Genomic DNA, 22,463 nt, shown 5'->3' with positions numbered 1-22,463 from the left:
GTCACATTTTCTTAATGCATCTCTCCAGAATGAAATATCTTCTCAAATGTTAAAAAAGTCATTTACTATGAGTCATGCTGTCATCATATTCCCTCGCCCGCTGTTCGCAGGAAAAGACTCAGTCATTTCCTCGAGTTCAGGCCCCCATGGTGATAATACCTGCCTCTCATTCTAAATATCATTCAGAGCATGCTTGCCACTTTGTGTATGAGGTTAGGTAAAGTGAATCCAGGCAATTCAAAATTAAAACCTAAAATTACAAATATTATTAATAAAAAAGATTGTGTAATTAGCATGCTAAGCTAGCTAAATAGCATCCTCCTCACCAGATCAAATTACCAAAATGTTGTTAAAGAGTAACTAAACCCCTGAACCACTTTTTTTCTGTTGAAAATCAGTTTAAATCGGTATTTAGTGGGGTTACTGATTGATTCAGGTCCAAATCTTGACATTCTAGTGGAAAGTATTTGAATTTTCCATTTTGACTACCCTCTGCAGGTTGAAACTGATGTTTTGCAGGCAGCTTAGGTCACCCGCCACCGCATATGTAGTATGAATGTTGTTGTTAGCATAGATACTTTGGTGTTCACTTTACAGTTAGTTCTGTGTTTATAGTATTCAGTGGGTTAGTCAGTGATTTTAGACAGTTGCTGGGTAGCAGGCTAGCTTCAGCTTGAAGTTTAACTTTGTGTGAGTTATTTGATTTAGCATCAGTTAGTTTTAGTTTTAGTATTCATTAGCTAGTGGCAAGATGGGTCAACACTGTTGCTTTCTTGGCTGCAAAAACACCACTGGCTTGCTGCCGCACAAACAAAACACAAATATAAGTTTAGCTATGTTGTTGAATACTATTTTCAATCATGCACTTCTGCCACATTTCCTCTCTCTTATCATGTTGGCCTCAGATATGTAGTGAAATTAACAAGACTAAGAGTCTACAGACATGCTAGCTGCTCTGTGAGGCAGAGCAGTGCTTTGAGCTAAATGCTCATACTTGCATGGTAAAACAATCTCATGTATAGCTTCCTGTGTGGGAGGAATTAGGTTGTTTTGACTCTCTTTTTGTCTCACAGTGGTGATGTCCCTGATTCACTCAATGCATCACAGCTAAGCAGGCCTGATGACTGGCTTGCTGCCAGAGCAATGTCATAGGTCGTTGAGATCTCTCATGAAATGACACTAATAATTAACACCTATGCAGCTTCTAGAGAGACTCATTTGCAGGAAGAGGTCAAAAGGTGAGAGATATCTGGTTTAGGTTATTTTCATTGTAAACACAAATAAACATGTGCATCACATGCAGAACACACTGTCTGCACTCTACTCAACGTTCTTCTATTCTCGCTCATTTTTTGTTAGCTGATGATGCAGAACCGAGGCACGGCCTAGATGAGTCCGCACTCTCACTCTTTCTACACACCCACACACACACACACACAGAAACACAAATGCACAAACACACACTCTCTCCAGGGTGCAGGAAACAGGACAGTCCCTCTATTGTGGAGGAGACAGCTCCCAGCGCCACTGGGAGAGGAACATTGATTTCCTAACAGGCTATTTCTGGCTGCTAAATGCAGGGATTCACTCACACTCACACACACACACACACACACACACACGGACCAAGAGCTTTCAGAGGCACTATCTACATCCTCTGTGTGTATGCATTTGTTGTGAAAGGGGTGTAATATCACAGAACCTGATAAGCATCCACTAACATGCACTAATACATGGTGAAAAGAAGTTCAAGGGGTCAGCGTCTTAGATACTGACAAAAAAATATTTTAAGGGAAAGAAAAAGACATAGGATGGAACAATTAGACACAATTAGTCATCCATAAGCTCCATACAATGACTGGCTTCTTCCCAAAACACATGCTCACAGATACACACCCACACAAGTCTTTGTTCACAAGCTTCCACATCTGTCCAGCACCCATAAACTGTGACCTTCTGACTGCACAACGTCATCAGACCATCAAACCTGACCCCTGGTCATATGTAGCCCTGTTATGTGACAGGAAAATAGACACACCCAATCAAACAGGACAAGAATTCCCTCGTTTGAGCTAACAGTGGCTTTGAGACAGACCTTGGTGAGAAAATCTTTTCAATAAGTGCATCCGGGATCCACCTCGCAAACAATTTAATCTTTGTTTTTCAGTGGATGCACTTTTCCTTGGGCTGCCATATCTGTGTCAATTCCCACATTTCCCACAATGCCCTTTTTCAACTACCTTTGAGGAGATGTCCCTGAACTTGATAAAATAACTGTTCGTAAAGCTCGCCCTCGCCACACCTGCATGGAAAAAATTTTCAGTTCTCTCTTGATAAATATACCATCACAATTCTGTGGATTTTGTGAACAATGTGTCCAAAACAGGTTTGGAGTGGACAGGTAAGTGGACAGTTCTTTCATGATAAAAACTATGCCTGAAATCCATCATATGAATTCATAGTAATTATTAACAGCTGTTGGGTCATTAATAATTTGTGTTGTTTCTTTCAGTTCAGGATGATCAGTAATGGAACTTACATGCTGCATGTTGCTCAAAGCAGCCTAATAATAAGCTTTAAACAGTCCTGTGAGCAGTGTACACAGCTTAAATGGAATACACTGATCATTCTCAGTGAACTAATCGGGCTGAACAATTTAGAGACAATTGGCTGAAGACATACTCACACACAGGCCTGGTACAGGGGCAAACTGGGTGATAAATACCTCTTGTCAAAGTTTATGCGATTGCATCAGTGTGTCCATCTCTCTCTCTCTCTCTGTGTGTGTGTGTGCATGTGTCTGTGTGTGTGTGTGTGTGTTGCTCAGGGATGCTGGAGAGCAACATAAACCAGTCATAACAAACAGTGAAACCATGGTTATGGAGAAGGCAGCCAGTCGAAAAAACATGTCTTTAACACAGTGCAACACTCCACGCCCACATAGCTGCAGTCACATTGGATGGACACACACACACACGCACACACACACACACACACACACACACACACACACACAGCACTATGTAGAGCCAAAGTCCTGACATCTCTGCGATCGCTCCTGTTCCACTGAAGCAAGACGTTCACAGATTTTGCAGTACATTTAAGAAGCAGATTTAAATATTTTAGAAAGACCGATAAACAAAATGTTTTTGTTTGTGTATAAAAAGCCCACGCTCCCAATAAAATTTGCCGGTGCAGCAGAGTGCAGGTCCTCATAACTTGGATCCTTCCTCATCCACCGACTGTTTTATTTACTTCATCTTCCAAACTGTTGCTGTAATCTCTTCTGTTTAAAAGAACAATCTCTGTCCTCTGCTGTCATTACTGCCTGACACAATTAGCAGCTAAGATCACAACAGGAATATCTGAAAATTGTTATTTTAAGTCTACAAGCATGCTAGTGCCTCTGTGAGGCTGGCAATGCTAACCTGCTGACCTCACCTCTTACCATGTGTATACCATGTTCACCATCTTCTTTTAACATGCTAGCAACAACCACTAATCTGCATTAAGCACAAAGTATAGCCGAGGCTGATAGGAATTTCATTAGTTTCATTAGTTTTTTCAAAGTGTTGGACAGATTAAAATGTGTACCTGATAATAGCAAATTAGGGGGTGGCTAAAGTTTTTACAATTTATCCAAGGGGAACATGAACATTTGTACCAAGTTTCAGGGCAGTCCATCTGTTTCTTGTTCAGATATTTCCATTAGGACCAAAGTGATGGATAAATCAGCACTCGCCACCTTCAGAGCCGTGCAGATGCAATGACTAAAAACAAGCTTTAAATCCCTTTTTCAAACAAATTAAACTGCACAACCCTTCAGTAAGGTTTCTTACTACCAGAACAGTTCCTGTTTCACTTAGTCACTATACATAATTGACATTTTAGTATCTGTGTGTGTGTGTGTGTGTCACTCTGGGGGAAAACCAACCCACCAACTCAAAACTGAGTTAACACCACAGTCCACATGTCCATCCTGATGGAGTATCGATCTCCCCTGTTAACGCGCCGCTGTAAAGGTCAAAGTTCAGGGAGAGCTGAAAGGCATGGTGGGTTTTCAATTGTAGAGCTTGTGCACGAGCAAGTATGTGTGATAAAAGCTAGTCCAGATGGATGCATATACCAAAGGTAGAGGTAGAGAGGAGCCCTATGTGTTTTTTTAGAGGGATTATTTGCAGTCTGCTGATTCTCTGTTTCCTTACCCCTGGCTAAAATGGGCTGATTTTATCATCATGTGAGAGAAAAAGGGAACAATGTCACTGTTTTTCTTAATATGCTGTTCTGTTATATAATATCTGTCCTGGGCAAAGACTGAGTCTGTTGCACTTTTAAATGAGGGACTTTATTTTGTTCTGTCTACATTACAGAGAGGAAAGGAAAGGAAAGATTCCTTATTCCTTGTTATCTTATAGCCTCACCTCTTTGCCTTTATCCTGTCTCTCCAAATTTCTTTTCCCGTCCTCTCTCCCTCTGTCTCCCTGGCATTGAGGATGGAAAATAGTGTGCTAGACTCTGGAGTGCTCTGTGAAAGTAGACCTGTTGTCTTGGCCCTGATCGATCTGTCCCCCATTTCCCCTCCTCTGACGAGTTCCTTCACCTCTCCACCCTTCTTTCTTCATTTTCTCCTTTATTCTTGTGCCATCCTTCCCTCCAGGAGCAACGAAATGAGAAAGGTGATAGCGTTTCTTTTCTCTCTCTCTCATGCAATCGTTTTCCTCTCTGTTCCTCAATTGAAGCACTAAAATTACACTGCAGGCGTTGCAGCAGGTTCTGCCTTCATGCATTTATCCTGCATTATTAAGGTAGACTCTTTGTCTTTGAATGTTAACCAGAAGAATCAGCAATGTTGTGAAATTCCACTCTCATGTTGGTTTAACTTTTCCAAACTGTGGTTTAAACTCTGTACCAACAAAAACAAAAGGTCTCTTAACTGACCTTTGAATAGATGAAAATTAGTCAAATGTGTTTCTTCTTTCCTCTTTTAGCCTTTGTAGTCTTATTCCTGCTGCGCAGGTGTTCAAGTCTGGCACATCCATGAAGACATCATATGGTAGAAAAATACTGGAATAACAGTAACATAATGAAAGAGACACACTGTCAAAGCAGTGACTCCGTGACTAAGTGATGAGAGAATTATGCCCTGAATGTGCAGCTCTGTGGAAAAAAATGTTTTGTGTGTGTATTTTCAACTTATTGTTTTGGTTTTCCAGCCTCTTATGTTCCTGTTTTAGAACTCACCAGTGACAGTTAATCCATTGGTTTCAGAGATAAGCATTTTGCATAATCTAGCAAACTATCCCGTCTGGCCTGTTTGGCTCTATTCCATAATTGGGAATGCAACAAGCACACAATAACTTTTAAACTGACGCAGTTACAAAGTGGGTTAACCAATATAACTCCTCTTGTCCTTTAACAACCAGACCTTTAAAAAAACTTTAAACTTGTTCAGTAAGTCACGCTAGCAGTGCCAGTATCTGATCAAATGTGTTGTTGCTTATTTAAACAGCTTTGTTTATCCATTCCTGGTAAATTGTTCAACTATTTATATGGAGATGGGCCCTGGCTATCCAAAATACTTCCCACCCTCGACTTCAAAACTCCATAAAGCTCATGTGAAAACACACACTGACGTGGTGACAATGAGCCGGTTTAGATCCAGTTAACACATCTCTCTCCTTCAGGCCTGTGTGCTGGTGTGTGTGGGTTGAATACTTGTTTTGGTTTTGACTCAATGCACTCAGCAACCTCCCTCTACATAAAAGGACACGGCCGCCTCCGTGTCATCAAATAAGGACAGAATCTTTGTACCAGACATCATATAAGGACAGAGTTGGTAAGAGTGGGAGCTCTGCCAACATCATCCTCAGCCTGCCAGCTGTACACACACACACACACACACACACACACACTGACGCTCACACTCAATAAATCAGCCAACTACACATTCCCACAAAGTGTTATATCATGAATGTATACACACAAAGTGACTAGTAACTTCACATCCAAACCAAATACACACGCCTTATAGTGATTTGTGAACAAGTACATAACACTGAAGACGCAGTATAAATAATTAGTATTAATAATTTATCTGAATATAAATACTACTGGGAAGATGAAAAGTGTGTGTGTGTGTGTGTGTGTCAGCACGCTAACTGCAGGAGCTGTTTGATCCTCATTGACCCTCTCTGCTTCCACCCTCCTCATCAACTCATCCTGGTCGGAGCTTCCTGAGCAGGTAGCACGCAAACACACACACCATCTGTTCACATGCTCACTCACACACACAGTACACTTAAAAACAACACACATACACTAGGACTGCATATTTCAGTCTTCAGTTCACATCAAAACGCACATATATAATAACTGACAACATGACAACATGTTCACATATCTGCTCCGTCTCATTTGAGTTTTTGGTTATATAACTCGATAAATAAAGCTAAACAATAAGCAAACATCTTGGTTTACAAAGTGTTAAAACCAGATCTAACTGTCAAACACTGAATTTCCAAGAGCAGACATGAGCCAACTATCATAAAACATGCAGAGATGCTCAAAAAGTGGGTTGACAGATCAAATGTGCAGCACAACTGGAACTCAGTGTTCCGCCAAAGAGCAACTCCAGCCAGGAATGGCGTAGCTGCGGGAATTGCTGGTAATTCTGGTGTTAGTCCCACATCTGTTGCTGTTTCCATCCAAGCAACCGACACTCAGACGGAAACAGGTCATCCTGCTCAGCACAAAGGCATTGGATGGGCTGTAGAACACAAAGTCTGGGACATTTTGAATATTGAGAAATATATCAAATATTGGAATTTGAATATATTTGGAATATTTTCTTCTTATAGTGTTGATATAATGCGATATTAATGCATTATCAGACTTCAAGATGTATGTAAATCAATGCCTCCAACATAAGTGTGTTCTTTAAGTCTGATAATGAACTTTAAGTCACAGAACTTTAAGAACCAATAAGAATGAGAACAGGGTTGTTTGTCCCAGCAGGTGGAAGGTGGAAGGAGCTGTCAGTCAAGCTCAGTTTGTACACCTCCAGACAGTCCTGGTGATGCTTTATATAAGGAATCTTTTCATAGGGATGTAAAGAGACAATCATGGCATGAACATTGATGTCAATAGTTTTATTTTATTACTAGAAAATGTATGTGTGTGAAATGTAATAAGTCATTTGTTTTTTAGTTATTAAAAAAGCAAAGTTCCATGTTCTGGAAATTTGACTTATTATTCCAGTACCTTAAATCGTGTTTCAGGTTCTTGCTGTGGCATCACTTCAGTATCGAGATATTCAGAGAAGGTGTAGCATTAACGTCATAATTTTGGTGTCGTTACAACATTGTTATGTGCTTGACGCAAACACACGCACATGAAGTGTCCTGCAGATGCATGCAGCACACACACACACACACACACACACACACGCACGCATGCACAAAATGAGTAACTAACTAACACTATTTTGTATCCTGTCGCAGCAGAAGTCTGGGAAAATACTGATTTCATGGTGGTGCTGCAACACCTCAGCCTGCAGCTCTCTGTTTCCCTCCCTACACACAGACACACACATATACACACAACTAGGGAGCACTGAGTTGCATAGAGGTGGTTGCTAGGCAACAAGCATCCTTTAGCTCTCCCTATACACAAAGAGGCACAAGGATTCAGAATCACAAGCACGCGCACGCACACAGACACACACAGACACACACACACACATTCACATTGATGTAATGAGAGTGGCAACAGCGAGAGAGTGTGACATCTTTATTTCTAGGTTGTCTAAAACAACATCTGCTTCCTCTGAGTGAACAAATGTGACTTCATAGAGACTCCTCCACTCAGACATTCAGCCTTACCCAGATCAGCTGAGCTCAATGCAGCGAAATTGCTTCAGTACAATACCACAGTTCACTCATTAATTACTCTAAGTATAGACTATCTCCGCTCGCCGTCGACCCATATGGGCCGCCAGTAGTAAACACACTAATTGTGTATTTTAGGGTCTCTCAAACAGCCCAATTCTCATTTTCCGGTGAGCTCTGCGTATATCAAAGCAAGGCAAAGGGGAGCAGTAAGCCGTTAAAACAGAAGGCAGTGCAGTTATAATCATAGTCGAGGAAAACAAAACACAAACACATTAGCGCAAACCACCAAGACATTAGGGATAAACAGCAGCATTCATGTTACAAATGAGTGATTCTAATTTAGGTTTTTGTTGTGGATTATTTCAAACAAATGCTTCAAGTGATTTGTGGGGTGCTGAGAATGTCCTGTTACTGTGTGGAGGAATTAGCTGCTCTGTAATGGAGTGCTGTAGTGCACAGTTGTGTAGAGCTCATTTATCAACCACAGCAGTGACAAATTGCTTCAGATAGTATTTGGAATATAATGAATCATAAATTAAAAATGTCTGGGATACATAAAGAGAGGGCTGACATAGTTTACAACATGTGTATGTCATGTAGTACGTTGAGTTTGTCTTTTGTAAAGTGTATCATTCAAACATGGAGGGTCTTTTGTAAACCAAATGCCCCTTAAAAATGACCAGTGTTTCAGTTTTTAATGCAAGATTTCCTGACTGTCTTTGTCTGCAACTTTCAACTGCCTTCATCAATTGTATCCACTGATGAAGGCCCTGACATTTAGCTTTACTTCTACATGTTTTCCTTTTATAAACACATTTGTCCAAAGCAACGTGCGAAAGGTCTAAGCCACAGTACATCAAAGAAAAGCCTTTGAGCACTAGTGTGAACATAAATATATCAGAAACAAACTATTATTCAAAGCAAAGTATTTTTAGATGTGTTAAAACATCTCTGGAGGGGATCTCTGAGAAGCCTCTTAAAAGCCTGTTTCAAAACAAACTCATAAATTACAAACATATATATTTTTGAAGCTTTGTCTCTACATGATTTGCTCTGTTATGCCTTTTCACCTGTCAAATACTTGTTGTTGACTATATAATCATTCATAGGGGTTGGAGGAGCTGTATTCAGAAGAAGGAATAAACCAGACATTGAAACTTCATTAGAATTGCTTGCTACCTAATTGACCCTGGACCATGTCACTCAGAGTGCTGCCACAGGACGATTTCATTGACTGACAGCCTAGGACAGCAGCAGTCAATAATTGCATGCTGTCAGACTGGAGGACGTCACATGATGGATACATCACCACTCACAAACACAGCACGTGCACGCAGTGGTGAACGTGTAAACACAACATCATAAACACACAAAAACGTGCTCCAACACATGCAGATGAGCGTTATTCCGAGTGTGCCAAAGGAAGTCAGGAGTGCAGCCAGTTGAATTCGTTTACTATAAATACACACATCGTATTCATTCTTACTCTCTCCATACACACACACACACACAATAATGAGAGCACTAACACTTTGAGAAACTCCTTTGTGTGCTCCCTAACACACGTGTGATCCCAGCACATCTGTTTCCGAGGCCTCTGACAGAGGAAGGAGGATGAGAGGAAAAGGAAAAAAAAAACACAAGACAGAAGAAGAGAGTGAGAGAGTGTGAGAGAGAGAGAGAGAGATAAACTGACTCCCAGATGAAGCCAACAGACCAACCCATCTTTCTGATTCTATTACCTTCGTCAATTACTCCTGTCTCCTCTCTCCTCCATATCTGCCTTCTTTTCTCTCTGATTTCTTCTTCGTCTCCTCCCGCTCGCCCCGCCCCCACCCCACCACCCACCCAAACACTATCTTTGTTCCCCCTTTATTCTTCATTTTAACTCACACAAAAACATCTCTCTATTCCTCTCCTCCCGTCTCCCACTCATATGACCAACAGTATCAATGCTTGCAGTTCAACTATCACATACAGGTGTAATGTCTGTCCATATATTTTTGTCACTTAAGTAGAATTTCTCTGTTCTACATCTCTCTTCCCTCTTCCCCAGTCTTTAAATATGTAGGAAGTGTATATGCAAATGATCCCCTATCCTCTGGGTGCATGAAACTCACAGAAGAAGTGAACTTTAATTTTCACAGCACTACACAAGAAAAAAATTAATTATTAATAATGTTCTGATTCTGGTAAGCATCCAAGAGCCCAGCAGCTGACTGAAAGTAGGCTTTACTGTAGGTTCAACTGTAACAGCTGTGGAACAAAGAGTGATGTGCCATCAAGTGTAAAGATCAGGTTATAAGGCAAAGAAAGGCACCACTAACAGGGATGGAAGACTGCTTTATTAAGTGTGAGAGTGATGCATGCCGTCACGCGTAAACTAGTTAGCATATGACACAACACATGTGTGTCCATTACCTTCATCAATAATTCAAAAATCATTTCTCGATGGTTACTTTGCACTTTGATGCTTTTTTTAAACCATGCTAGCGGGCAAGGCTCTAAGTAGGGCAATGTGGGTCAGCAGGCAGTCGATCCAACACTTTGGTCCAGAAATACCTCAACAACTACTAGACTGATTGACACAAGAATGTTGTGTGGATATCCAGGGTCCTCTCATGAATTTTACCAGTGTAAATATTAAAAAAAAATGCTCGTCTGGCCCTTTAAATGTTAAACGCTCTTCTAATGTTAAACCTCGCTTAGTGTGAACTTAGTTACATCTAAACAATGTAACTAAGTTCACACTACACTAAGTTTGAACTTGCACATAGCTGGTGCAACAGCCTGCGGGTTCAGTATGAATTACACATTTCTGTGCATGTGTGAATGAGTGTGTTGATGTTTCTGTGCGCAACTGTTGGCAAAGTGCACAGGACAGGATGACGAGTGGTGATTAGTTCCGAGCTACCGATCCATATTTACTCAGCTGCACGCACACAGACACGCACATACACGCACTGCCAGGAAAACAGGAAGTAAGGTGATTGAATTAGAGAGGAGAGACTTTCCAAACACATACAGGTCCAGTAGAAAAAGACAGAGATGGATAAAGAGGTAAAGTAAAAGGTGGAACAGGAAGCACTGATACAGCAAGTGATTATAAGACAAACTGATCAGTGGAGGCAGACTCTAACGAACTGCAGTGCAATTGCACTACTGTTTAACATTATTGTGAATTTGCACGTGCACGTGTGGCTCATACATGCTGACAACCTGAGGTTTTCATCAGTATCTATTAGTGTCAATTGTCAATTATCACTATACTTCAACAGTCCTTCAGAAATCCTATTTCTGCTCTATGCCAATAAACTTAAGTGTACTAAACTGAAAGTTAAAGATAGACAAAGAGTGGCAGTGTTTCTAGTTTATCCCAAATGACCAGTCACGAAACCCATCCTCTGAACAGTGATTGTCTAATCATAGTTTAGCAACTGTAACCGGGCAGGTCGTTAAGCTTTGGGTTCTCCATATGTTGAAGCAATACGGCACTAGTAATTAGAATTTAAAGAATTTGGGGTGTGTCATTTTTTAATCCTGTCTAAAATACATGAACAAAAGTGTAAGGAATGTTTCCATGTGTCTATCTGCAATCTTTAATATATACCTACAGTAGTTATCAAGCTGCAATTTGGGACAATCACTGCCCACAGCACCTTTCAACCACTGAACCAGACCAGCCGGACCTGCCAGAAAGGGGAGGAAAGAGATCCCGGACGGGAGCCATGCTGTCCAGTTTAGACTTAAAGCTGCTTGTGACTAATGTCTGCTTGCAGAGAAATGCTGGGCATGTAACAGAAAATCAGAGACCGTTGTGCTCTCAGCTTTATGGAGACCTGTCTCCATCACAACATCCTGGATCAAGCTGTCACACCTGACAGGTGGACTGTGTTCTGAGCAGGACTTTGGCAGGATGAGGGGAGGTGGACTCTGTGTTTACATCAGCTTACATCATCATCTGTTGGCTTCATCTGGTGCTCAGACAGTCAAAGATGATGGAAGGTGACTGCCATTGTGAAGATAATGAAAATTCTCAAATCTGTGGGTGATATTTGTCATTGGCATTGTCTTTTATTTGGATGGTTGTTTTCATTTCCTGTTTTTCGAGCATTATGTCACAAGAGTTCACCGGAAAAGCATGCGGTGGTAGTAGTGTGTGGTGCACCGTACTGTACACTGCAGGCTTTTACCAGGACAATGGGTTTGTTTCCATTATAACCTGCTATTTATACACACAGTGAAACTCTAACCCCACACGCTCGCACACACTCAGCTTACCATGAGCGGCAGTCTCCATGGATACAAGAGTGCTCATCGCCTGAACTCCGGTTGAAACAACTCTTATTATCTAACCAACATTGTTTCAGGCCCCACTGAGACCAATCAGAATGGAGGACGCCTTGGGTGCCTATCTGTGAGCTGCACAGTGAGGCAGTGCAATGGAGATAAGGTGAGCTGAACACATAGCACAGAGCTAAGAGGTCAAATGTGGCATCTTATTGACCTCAGTGTGCTGGGACACACCTACCTTCATGTGAGAAGCTACAGGGGAGGGATGAGGGAGCAAGGGGGATATTGAGTTTCCCCTAAGATGTCTTCACCTAAACAAAATATGTCGTGTTATCTCGTTAGTTAATTGTAAGCAAAGGTGTCATATTTAACCAAGCCTTCATGTGTTTAGTAACATATATTTAGCCACCTTTAAAAACCTGGATGATGGATCAATAATAGCCGAGTACATTTAAAAAAATGAGCCTTTTAACAGGATAATAACAAATCGTTCTGCTAGAAACAGCAGTGATTTCCTGTAAACAACTGTGTTACTGTCACTGGTACAGAAATAATCAGTCTGATGAGACATCTCTGTGTCACAGAGCAGAACCGAAGCCTCACACAGACGAGGAAAAGAGAGACATGTTTTTTTAATCACAACTTCTATTAGTAGAACTGAGCATCAGGCACATCTTAAAGCTCCGGCTGTCTATTACAAGCATCCTACTTCTTTGCCATTTCCTGTCAAAACACTTAGATCCAGACAAACTTTATATTAAAATTCATAGATTCACAGAGCTATAGCAGAACAGATTAAAGTGGAATTTTGTCGGGGGGGTCTCTGTAAGCAGGACCCGCCAAAACTAAATTAAACAACAGATAAAATTTGTGTGTTATGTATTGATTTTCAGTGGCCATAACACCTTAGACTGGAAGCGTTACAACTGCAGTCAGGGGTACACCAGCAAGTTACCTAGCAACAGCTCTCTCACCTGCTGTCAAGGTTATCTCCCAGATTGAGTACGTTTGTCAGAGACACACACACATACACACACACACACACACACACATGCAGGTGTGAATACCATGCACATTCCTGAAAATAAGCAAGCATTTGTTCTGTTCTGCCTCTTTTTACACTATGAAAATGTTTCCAGTATATTACCGTCACTGCTTTATCTGATATTTTTTCCGTGAGGTTTCACATAACATTTAACTTGCAGCCACAGCGTGCTCATCATACATCATGGCAATCATTTGTGAAAATATAAGGAATTTATTGCTTAAAGTTGTCACAAGACATACTCAGACAATCATGTGTGTATATTCCAAACCAACTGTAGCTGTTGTGCAGTTACTACATTGGTTGTGAATAGAAACATTCCAGCAGTCAAATTTATGTGAATATAATAATTATGTGAATATTCACTTCACTTTCTATCTGAATTATCTGAGTTATTTGTTTTTTATTTATCATTGCCATCTATCTATAAAACCTCTTCATGGTGTGATGTGATGTGTTGTGTTTCTGTGACGTGTTTCCTTCTTTTCTTACGCAGGCAGAACTTGGTAGTTTTGGACCATCACAGATAGACTGTTGACACTGTTGATGGTAATCCAATACACAGGATGTGATAAACACTTTTCTTCTTCAATGCACACAATGGTAGCACTGGCTGTAATGAAAGCATAAACCCTGGCTGTGCTAACATTCAGTGTCAAGAGGTGTTTTACACTTGTTTTACCCTGTTTTGCAATTGGGGACCCAAATGAGACACAAAAATTTGCTGATGGATTTTCTCTCTCTCCCCCATTTCAGTCTGATTGTCATTTTACATCTGAGCTTGTTTGCCTGGAGAAATGCTAAACACAACGAAGTCCAAGTGCACACACAGACGCCACTTCCAATCCCCTTATACTTAACACGCTGAGACACGCAGACGGAGTGACGACACCCACGCAGACAGGCGAGCATTACAGAGGACCATAACACACCCCGGGGACAGTCACAAGTCTCTGTGATCAATAGAGACCATGTGTCTGCTGTATAAAGATCCTTCTCTGTCTGTCCTTCTGTCTCTTTCACTGCTTTCACCGCTTTCCCATACTGTGCCTCCTCTCCATTGCTCTTCTCCTGACTTCTATGCTCTTGTTTTATTTATTATTTCATTTCATTCTTTGTCTCATTCATCCCAACAAACTGTGTTTTCTCTGAAGTGGTCCTTCTTGACTCGCTTTCATTCTTGTCAACTCTGAATGCTGAATTATTTCTTTCTCTGTCTTTTTCTCTGATCTTCAATTAGTCTAATCATTTGTGGACACTTTTTTGTCTCCATTGTGACCCTACATAAATACTTTTTCAAATTTAATAAAGCATAAAATAGCCCCCTTAACAATCCAGTATATCGGATACTCTGCCATTGACTCTATACTCAACAGACAGAAAATAGGATTCACATATTTTAAATGAGAACCAAATATATGGCAGCTTCCAATTTTTCAGTACTGCAGATTAGCTACAATAACAAGGCATTGTGTCTCCAACCCAAAATGCTAACTTTGTGTGAGATAGTCGAATAATTGACAGTAAATCTGGGCCAGTATGTACTAAACCACCCAGAATAGTAATGCTGATTCTGCATTACTCTGTAATTCATTCATCTGGATGGGAAAGTAAGGTTTTCTGCAGAGACAGCACTCCTGTTCTCTGAAAATATAGACACTGGTCTTTATCTTCTAGTCAAATATCTCATCTGGGTCCCCAGGCCACAAATTAGATTAGGCGATGGGTCTGTTTATTAATCTCAAAGTAACAACAGATATAGTGCTACCATGTCTGTTGTTATTGTATCTGTTGTATTCATGTAGGTTACATTTTACATTTACATTTTTCTCCATATTTTTGTTGCAGCTTCCGTAAACAATATGTGCAGAAGCCATTGAGGGATGTGCAACAATTACTGTCCACAATAACGCTGGGATAATTGAGTTTAATGTCTGACCCATAGAAAGACTCACTATTTGCTGGGTAAAAGCCATTACAGGCAAAATTCATGAGAGGCATTTGGAGGTAACTGAACACAAACAGTGCCTTTCATGTATCAGTAAACAGAATCAATACAAGACTAACAGAAAATCCTGCTGTAGTTGGCACACTCTTTAACATTGTATCTAAATGTTGTTAGTGTCCTTTTGAAAAGTACAACAGGATTAAGAAAGACTGTCTACATTAATGCTAATGGCTCTGTGATTCTGTAAGGCACACTGCTAAATTTATAAATGCTCCAGTGGAAATATGACTGGGTGAAGTGAATATTGGTTTAGCTTGTGAGAGAAGTGTGCGGTAGTGACAAACTTTTTCAAGGCTATATAGGAGAAATTCACCAAGAAAGTTCTCAAAGACCCCCACTATCAGCTGTATTGGGATCTCAGACACAAATTGTAGGAATTCCATTAACTTGGTTGTGTTTGACTGTAAAGTGGGACATGGCTGGAGGAAGGAACATGTGATTCCCTCATTTATCTTAACTGTCTGTGCTGCTTAGCATCACCAAAGTATACAGTAACACCACCATAGACGTGATCTTATAAGCTGAACAAAGGGTCAATTGCTGCCTTTGGGTTCTCCCTCCAGTGGTTAGAGCATAACATAAGTGCATAACACTTGCAGCAATGCCCAAACAAAGGCAACCACACACACACACACACAAGCAACTAAGCTGCTAGGCTACAAGTATAGAGGGTATAGAAGGTAACAAGGTTCACCCATTACAGTGTAGTATCATTTCACAAATGCACCAGTACGTTTATGTCACAAATGTATCAGTATTTGTATCCTCCATATCAACCTAAAACTATCTACACAAGATGTCTCCCATAGCTTAGAGGCCACGTTGCCTGTATTTTAGGCCCATTTGTGTACATTTAAACTGTGACAGTTTGGATGATCTTCACATTCATATAATGTCTTCTTCATGCTTAATACTACCCAGACTATCCATGCCCATGTTTTGTAGATGGAGAAATTTACGTCACACACACACCCTTGTGGCCACAACACAGATTTAGACCTTGGTAGTTGGCTTATGAGATGGCCTACATTCAGACGTATTGATACGTGCAGTAACTATGGCCAGACTCACACACAAATGTAAACACACAGTGAAATCTGCTGGTGTTAATAGCAGAGCTAAGCTGCAGCCTATCGACTTGAGAGGATCTCATTATTGTCAGATTACACAGCTCTGGTGTAGACTGTTGACTGTGATACTGCCAGGACTAAACCCAGTGAAAGCAAATCCCTGAAATCCTATAGAAACATCCACTATAAGGGCCAGAGATGCAGAAAAGGACGATAGAACAAAAAAGGAAGTAACTGAGAGGTGACAGATGAACAGACGAGGTCATGTTTTCTGGGTTTGGTATCAGAACTCGTATGGAACCCACATAAATGCATTCACACTGGTCATATCCTTGCTGTTTGTATGTATTCATTAATTTTGTAAATGAAATAGAGTGTGTTATAAAGTGTATTCTCTTATGGTTTCAGTTTTTCATTTCATCAGGCTTCAATGGGAAATTGCTGCTTTTTTTGGTCTGTGTTTGTTTTGTTGAGTGTGATAATTATCTAGGTGGCCTCTCTTCAAGTACAGACCTCAGGCCAGCACCACGATTACTATACTGAACAGACAGACAATGACCTTTTTCTCACATGCACACACGCATACACACAGTGGAAATACTCTACAATCAACACCTGGAGGGCATTTAAGTCACAGGACATCATTATGCGTTCCCCTCTCTGGTTTCCTTCATCACAGGCGCCAGATGTTTGTGACGGACCAAAAAGAGAGGGAGGAGAAGAGAAGGAAGAGGAAAGGAATCAACAACAGACTGGTAAAGTGTATGCTGTAGGAGTAAAGAAGAAGGAGGAAAACAAGACCTACAAGCTAAATAACAAAATAGGTTTTGTTCTCGGAAATGACTCCTATGAGCTTCTTCCAGTGGTAGAATGTAATAAGCACATTTGCAACTTAAACTTAATCTAAGAAGCTAATGTTTATCCTATTATGGTCTTATTCCACTACATTTATCTGACAGCTCTTGGTACTAGTAACTTTCAGATAACCATTTTCCACACCCTTCCTATCCAGACAATCCGACAGGAACCAAATTTGGTGATTTGGAATTCTTCTGGTATACCATATGAGTTGAGAAAATTCCCTGACTTCTTAAGTGAAATGAACTATTTAAAAAGCTCTTGGAGTAGCTGAAAAAGTGGTCCTTATCTGGTAAATGTAAACACAGTTCCACAGTTTAGATATTTGAACAAACAACCAATGCTATCACCGTTCCAGTGAGGATAGTCTAAAGAAAGAAGAAGAGGCAGAAGTGGGAAGTGGGAAGTATAGTGGGAGAAGACAGAGAAAACATTTAAAAGGAAAACATTTAAGAAAAAAAAACAAATGGCAATATAAGGACAGAGAGAGAGAGAGACAGAGAGACCAAAAGAGTGGAGGAGGAGGAGGAGGAACAACTATGCCGAAGGCTGTGTTGAGTGGAGTGAAAATGAGAAGAAAGGGGAAGAGAGACAGAGGTGACAAATTCATCACAAGTGTGGCAGTGATCATGGCCAGGAATACGCCAGTGCTGGATTAGAAAAACAGACTCAGAGCTGCAGGGTTTAACACAACAACAACAAACACTGCCATCTCACCCTGCCGGTTTACACTCCTCTTCCACCCTTTCAACCTCTCATTTCTGCATTCTCCATTTCTCTTCTCTTTGTTATTCATCAACCTATCCCTATCACTATCTCTCCTATCTGACTCTCCCTCCCTCTTTCTTTGTGTTGCTCTCCATCCCTCTATTATAATCCAACAGCGTGGGCTCGGACTATTATGGAATATTGTGATTGCTCACTACATTTAGACTGTGAGAGGAGGAGAGGGGGAGGTGAAATGGAGAGATACTGAGAGATGGAAAGACAAAGATAGAGATGGAGAGAGATTAAAAAAAACACAGGAATGACCTTTCATGTAAAGCTAGTTAGCCTTGGGGCATCAATAAAGTGGAACAAGGTGTGTGTGCGTTTCTGTGTGTGTGTGTCTGTGTGCGTGCAGTGATCTGTCTGGCCTTGAAATGCTGCAGTAAATCTACCCCTTTAGAACAGAAGGGCAAGGGCTCAAAGCAGAGGAGAGATGAAAAGGGGAAAGAGAAGAGAGGAGTCCCAGTTTTACTTTGACCTCTATCTGTCTGTCTGTCCCTTTTCTCCCAGATGACAACACACACATTATGAGAAGCTCCAGAAGGCCTTTTGATGCCCGGGACTGTCAGTGAGCCGTTTCCCCAGCGGCACCCAATGTCCCTGGGCATGACTCATAATGTACACCCGCCTATGCACCACCTCCACTCATCCGGTATTCTGCACTCCAGCTCTCTCCTCCTCCTCCTCCCATCCTCTGCTGCTCACATCCCACCGTCTTCTCCACATTCTAATCCTCTCCTCTTTCTCTCTCTCCTCCTCCTCCTCCTCTTGCTTCTGCACCCCTTTTCTTTCCCTTTTCCTCTCTCTTATTCACGTCTTGCTGCGCTCTCCATCATCCTCTTACTCCATCCCGGTTGGCCTGTAAACTCCTCTTAGATGCTTTTTTGGCTCCCCTATCTGACATCCTCTTACTCCCTTTCCAAGCAGTGCTGTGTTATCTCCCACTTTCAGACTGAAAATTGGCTCTGGAAAACAGCCAGCTCTGGGTTAGCCCCCCCTGCCTGTGCGTGCACACACAAACACACACACACACATGCCCACAACAAGTCAAACACAACAAACCAATAATGCAAACTTAACCTAGCACTGGTGCGAGTTCAGAAAAATTGCACACACATGTCCCTGAACCTTTGTGATGCTCGTGTCTGCTGCTCTTGTCTACTGCTGCTATGGTGTGCTGATAACTATAGCATTTTATCACTTAAAATTAAATTTCATTTGTCATTTGTTTTATCCATTTGTTTTATACAGAGGTAGACAGGCTTCTCATTTCTGACAGTTGTCATTTTGAAAACTGTGAGTAGTAGATTTTGCAAGCTGTAGCTATCTCACAAATTATGTTAATGTTAGCTGAATTAGCCGTGAATTAGTTTAAAACATTTTAAATGCTGAATACGATATGCTTACACATTACACATATTATTTTCTATTCGTTTCTATTTTCTAAAGACTGATTCTTACATCCAAAGATCGATTTTCTTAATACATTTTCCCCTAGTGAACTTTAACCCTACTAGCCGCATCACTGAATTCACGCATGCGCGCATAGTGTTAAGATATTGAAACAATGAACATGGCGTCGGACACTAAAATTAGCCAAACCCTGACTTTGAAAATGCTCAAAACGTTCCAAGCTACTATCTGGCACCATGTCGGGTTCAGAAACGACAAAGAGAAAGATAAGCTTGTCAAATGCAAAGCAGTTTGCAAGGAATGCCAAATGGAAGTGAACTATTGTGGAAATACGACCAACCTCAGGAATCACATGCTGCGACTTGGATCAGATCAGATAGGATGGTGATAATCGATTCTGAATCCTGAAAATCGGAAGTGAATCGATTCTTGAAATTTGAACCGATACCCAGTCCTACTAACAACTGCAACTTATGTTAAAGCAGATAAATACACTGTACTGATTGTGCTTTTGATTTTGTAAAGAATTTAAAAAAGGAATCACATTCCAAATTCTTTGAATGACTTACAGTCAGTCTTATTACAGCAACATGCACACTCTTTCAGCAAGTTGAGAAATCCAAACTGTCTGAGTTGCTAAGCTTTGATAGGGCATTTGGGTTAGAAAGGTCAATTAGGGAAACGTAATCACTTGCACACAGCCAACATACACACAGACACACACACACATTCACATACACGTGATACTGACATCAGCAGTCCCTGAACTATCAGAGCGTTGAATTCAGCAGAGAGGGACTCTCAAATCTGAGTCCTAATATAGCTCATAAACCAGGCTGGCTGCACTGATTCAACACTGGATCACTGAGTCTGCCTGTGTGTGTATGTGTGTAAGAATGTCGTAGCGAAAATGAATGTGCTAGCTGCTGTGTATCAGTGATTAGTGTGCAGATCCATTACCCAGCAGTAAATTACCCTGCCGCTATACTCACATAATTATCAAAGACACAGAACGACAGCCGAGCATGTGAGAGTTTGTGTGTGTGTGTGCGTGCAGGGGAATGTCTTTGCATGTTGATCCTTCAAGCAAATCATAATCAAATATTTTATCATTACAACTTGGTAGTTGCAGGTAGTTAAACTTTAATCAAGTCAACAGCATGTAACTGGAAAATTCAATGATATCCCAAGTGAGCTATTAAATCTGATGGGGGTGTGTACCTAATCCATATAGCATTTCCTTTACATGACTTGCCATAACCAATTATCAATAATTACCAATAATTAAAAAATGGCAATTTTTCTTTCTAAGGAGCTGATAATGTTTGGTAATTTTTATTTTCTTTGTTGCAATTATTCTGATTATCACAGAATCAATTTATCATCAATTGTTGTAATATACATGACTAAATATGTACACAACATTAAAATGAAATTAGGTGGATATGTAGAGGGAAGAAAGAATGTTACAGTATAAAATAGGGTGGGATTAACCTGCTAAACGGTCCTGGGACTAAAACTAGTCTTGGACTACTACTGTCCCATGTGTTTCTCCCACACTCTGTAAATTGTGCATGTATAGTGTTGAGTTTGAATACCCATCATGGTCAGAGCACATAGCAGGCTGCCTTTAGCTTCATATTTTACATACTTCTGTCCTGGGATCTTCTGTGTGTCAGTCAGTTTGTGGTTATTCTATTTAATATATATATAATATATTAATATATTATAATATATTATTCGATTTATGATAGTGCAAGAGCTGCCTTAAGGCACTAATCACTGATTGACACCAAACAATTAAAAATGCAGCAATATCATCAAATTACTACTATTGCTACACAGTAAACCTATATACCTTTGGGACCCTGGAGATTCTGGGGCCACTTTGACCAGTTCATAATCCAGTCTTGGTGTGTTCAAATATAAAATCATATAGGTGATATAGGGGCATAGGTTACTAGGGTTACTAGAATACAGAGAGTGCACAATGAACTGCAGAGTACAAAAATAAAAAAAAATAATTGTGTTTTCTCAAAGGCTACGTTGAGGATACGAGAGGTGATCGATTGTACAACAGCAAATAAGAGTGCAGATTTATGAAGGCTTCAAGGAACAATAACTGACCTGAATATTTTCATATAAAAATAACCTGGGTCAAAAAAAAAAAAAATGCATCTCAAAATAGCAAACGTCTGGTATTAAACTGAAAAGGAAATATGGGAGAAAGAGAGTGAGAGAGTAAGAGAAGGGCCAAGTTTAGAAAGGCTTTGATGTGCAAGATGGTGCATCCTTCTCCAGAGTGTAAATGTCAGGTTTCTAACAGAGAACGCCCAGGGAGAGTGTGTAGTACTGTAACATACACACACACACACACACGCTCACACATGTGCGCGTGCACACAGTGAGGTCCTGGCGTGGATCTACTCCAGTTGACTACTGGTACACATGGAGCTATTTCTGTCTGACTGCTGGGAAACAAGGACACAAATGGATAGATGAAGACTGAGGGAGGAAAGGAAGAAGGGATGGAGGAAGAAATTGATGAATGAAAGGAGGAACAAAATGACAGCAACAGATGAAAAGTGCAGAATTATAGTGGAGATTAAAGCGTTGACTGATTGATTGGCTCATTCTCACTGACACTGATGTTTTAAAAGCAACACATACTGTAGCAACTGTAAACACTATCCTACCACGGCTAGAATCTGATATGATGTTATAACCTAAAAAAAGAGGGTGTTTGGGAGACATTTTCCAGGAATTGCTGGAATTAGCATTGCCATGCTAACAGCTCTCTGAGGCTGTAGTTATACAAAGCTAAATGCTATCATGAACATGTTAGGGGAACACACTGACAGTGCTAACGCTCTGATGATTATTTAGTAGGTATCATGTCTATTATGGTCATGTTTAGCATCATTTAGCATCAACATGGTAACGTTTTCTAATTACCACAAAACACTAAGATGAAAATTGAGATGAGGTTGTTCACATGGCAGTTTGTAGACATTAATGTGTCCTCCTTGACTGAACTATTATGCTAGCTAGCTTAGTTAGCTTAATTAGCTAGCCTCTTTGCCAAGAGTAGATGAATGTTTGCTTCTGCACAGTGAAAT

At 40.6% G+C, this 22,463-nt stretch overlaps 1 protein-coding gene across 5 annotated transcripts in view; it reads right to left on the bottom strand.

The window, feature by feature from the left end:
- Positions 1–22,463, bottom strand: part of caskin1 (CASK interacting protein 1) — an 83,747-nt gene that overhangs the window by 42,467 nt on the left and 18,817 nt on the right. The window lies entirely within an intron of this gene.

Source organism: Scatophagus argus, chromosome 16 (genome assembly GCF_020382885.2).
Source record: "Scatophagus argus isolate fScaArg1 chromosome 16, fScaArg1.pri, whole genome shotgun sequence".
NCBI classification, from domain to species: Eukaryota; Metazoa; Chordata; class Actinopteri; family Scatophagidae; genus Scatophagus; species Scatophagus argus.
This window is presented reverse-complemented; position numbering and strand designations above follow the sequence as displayed.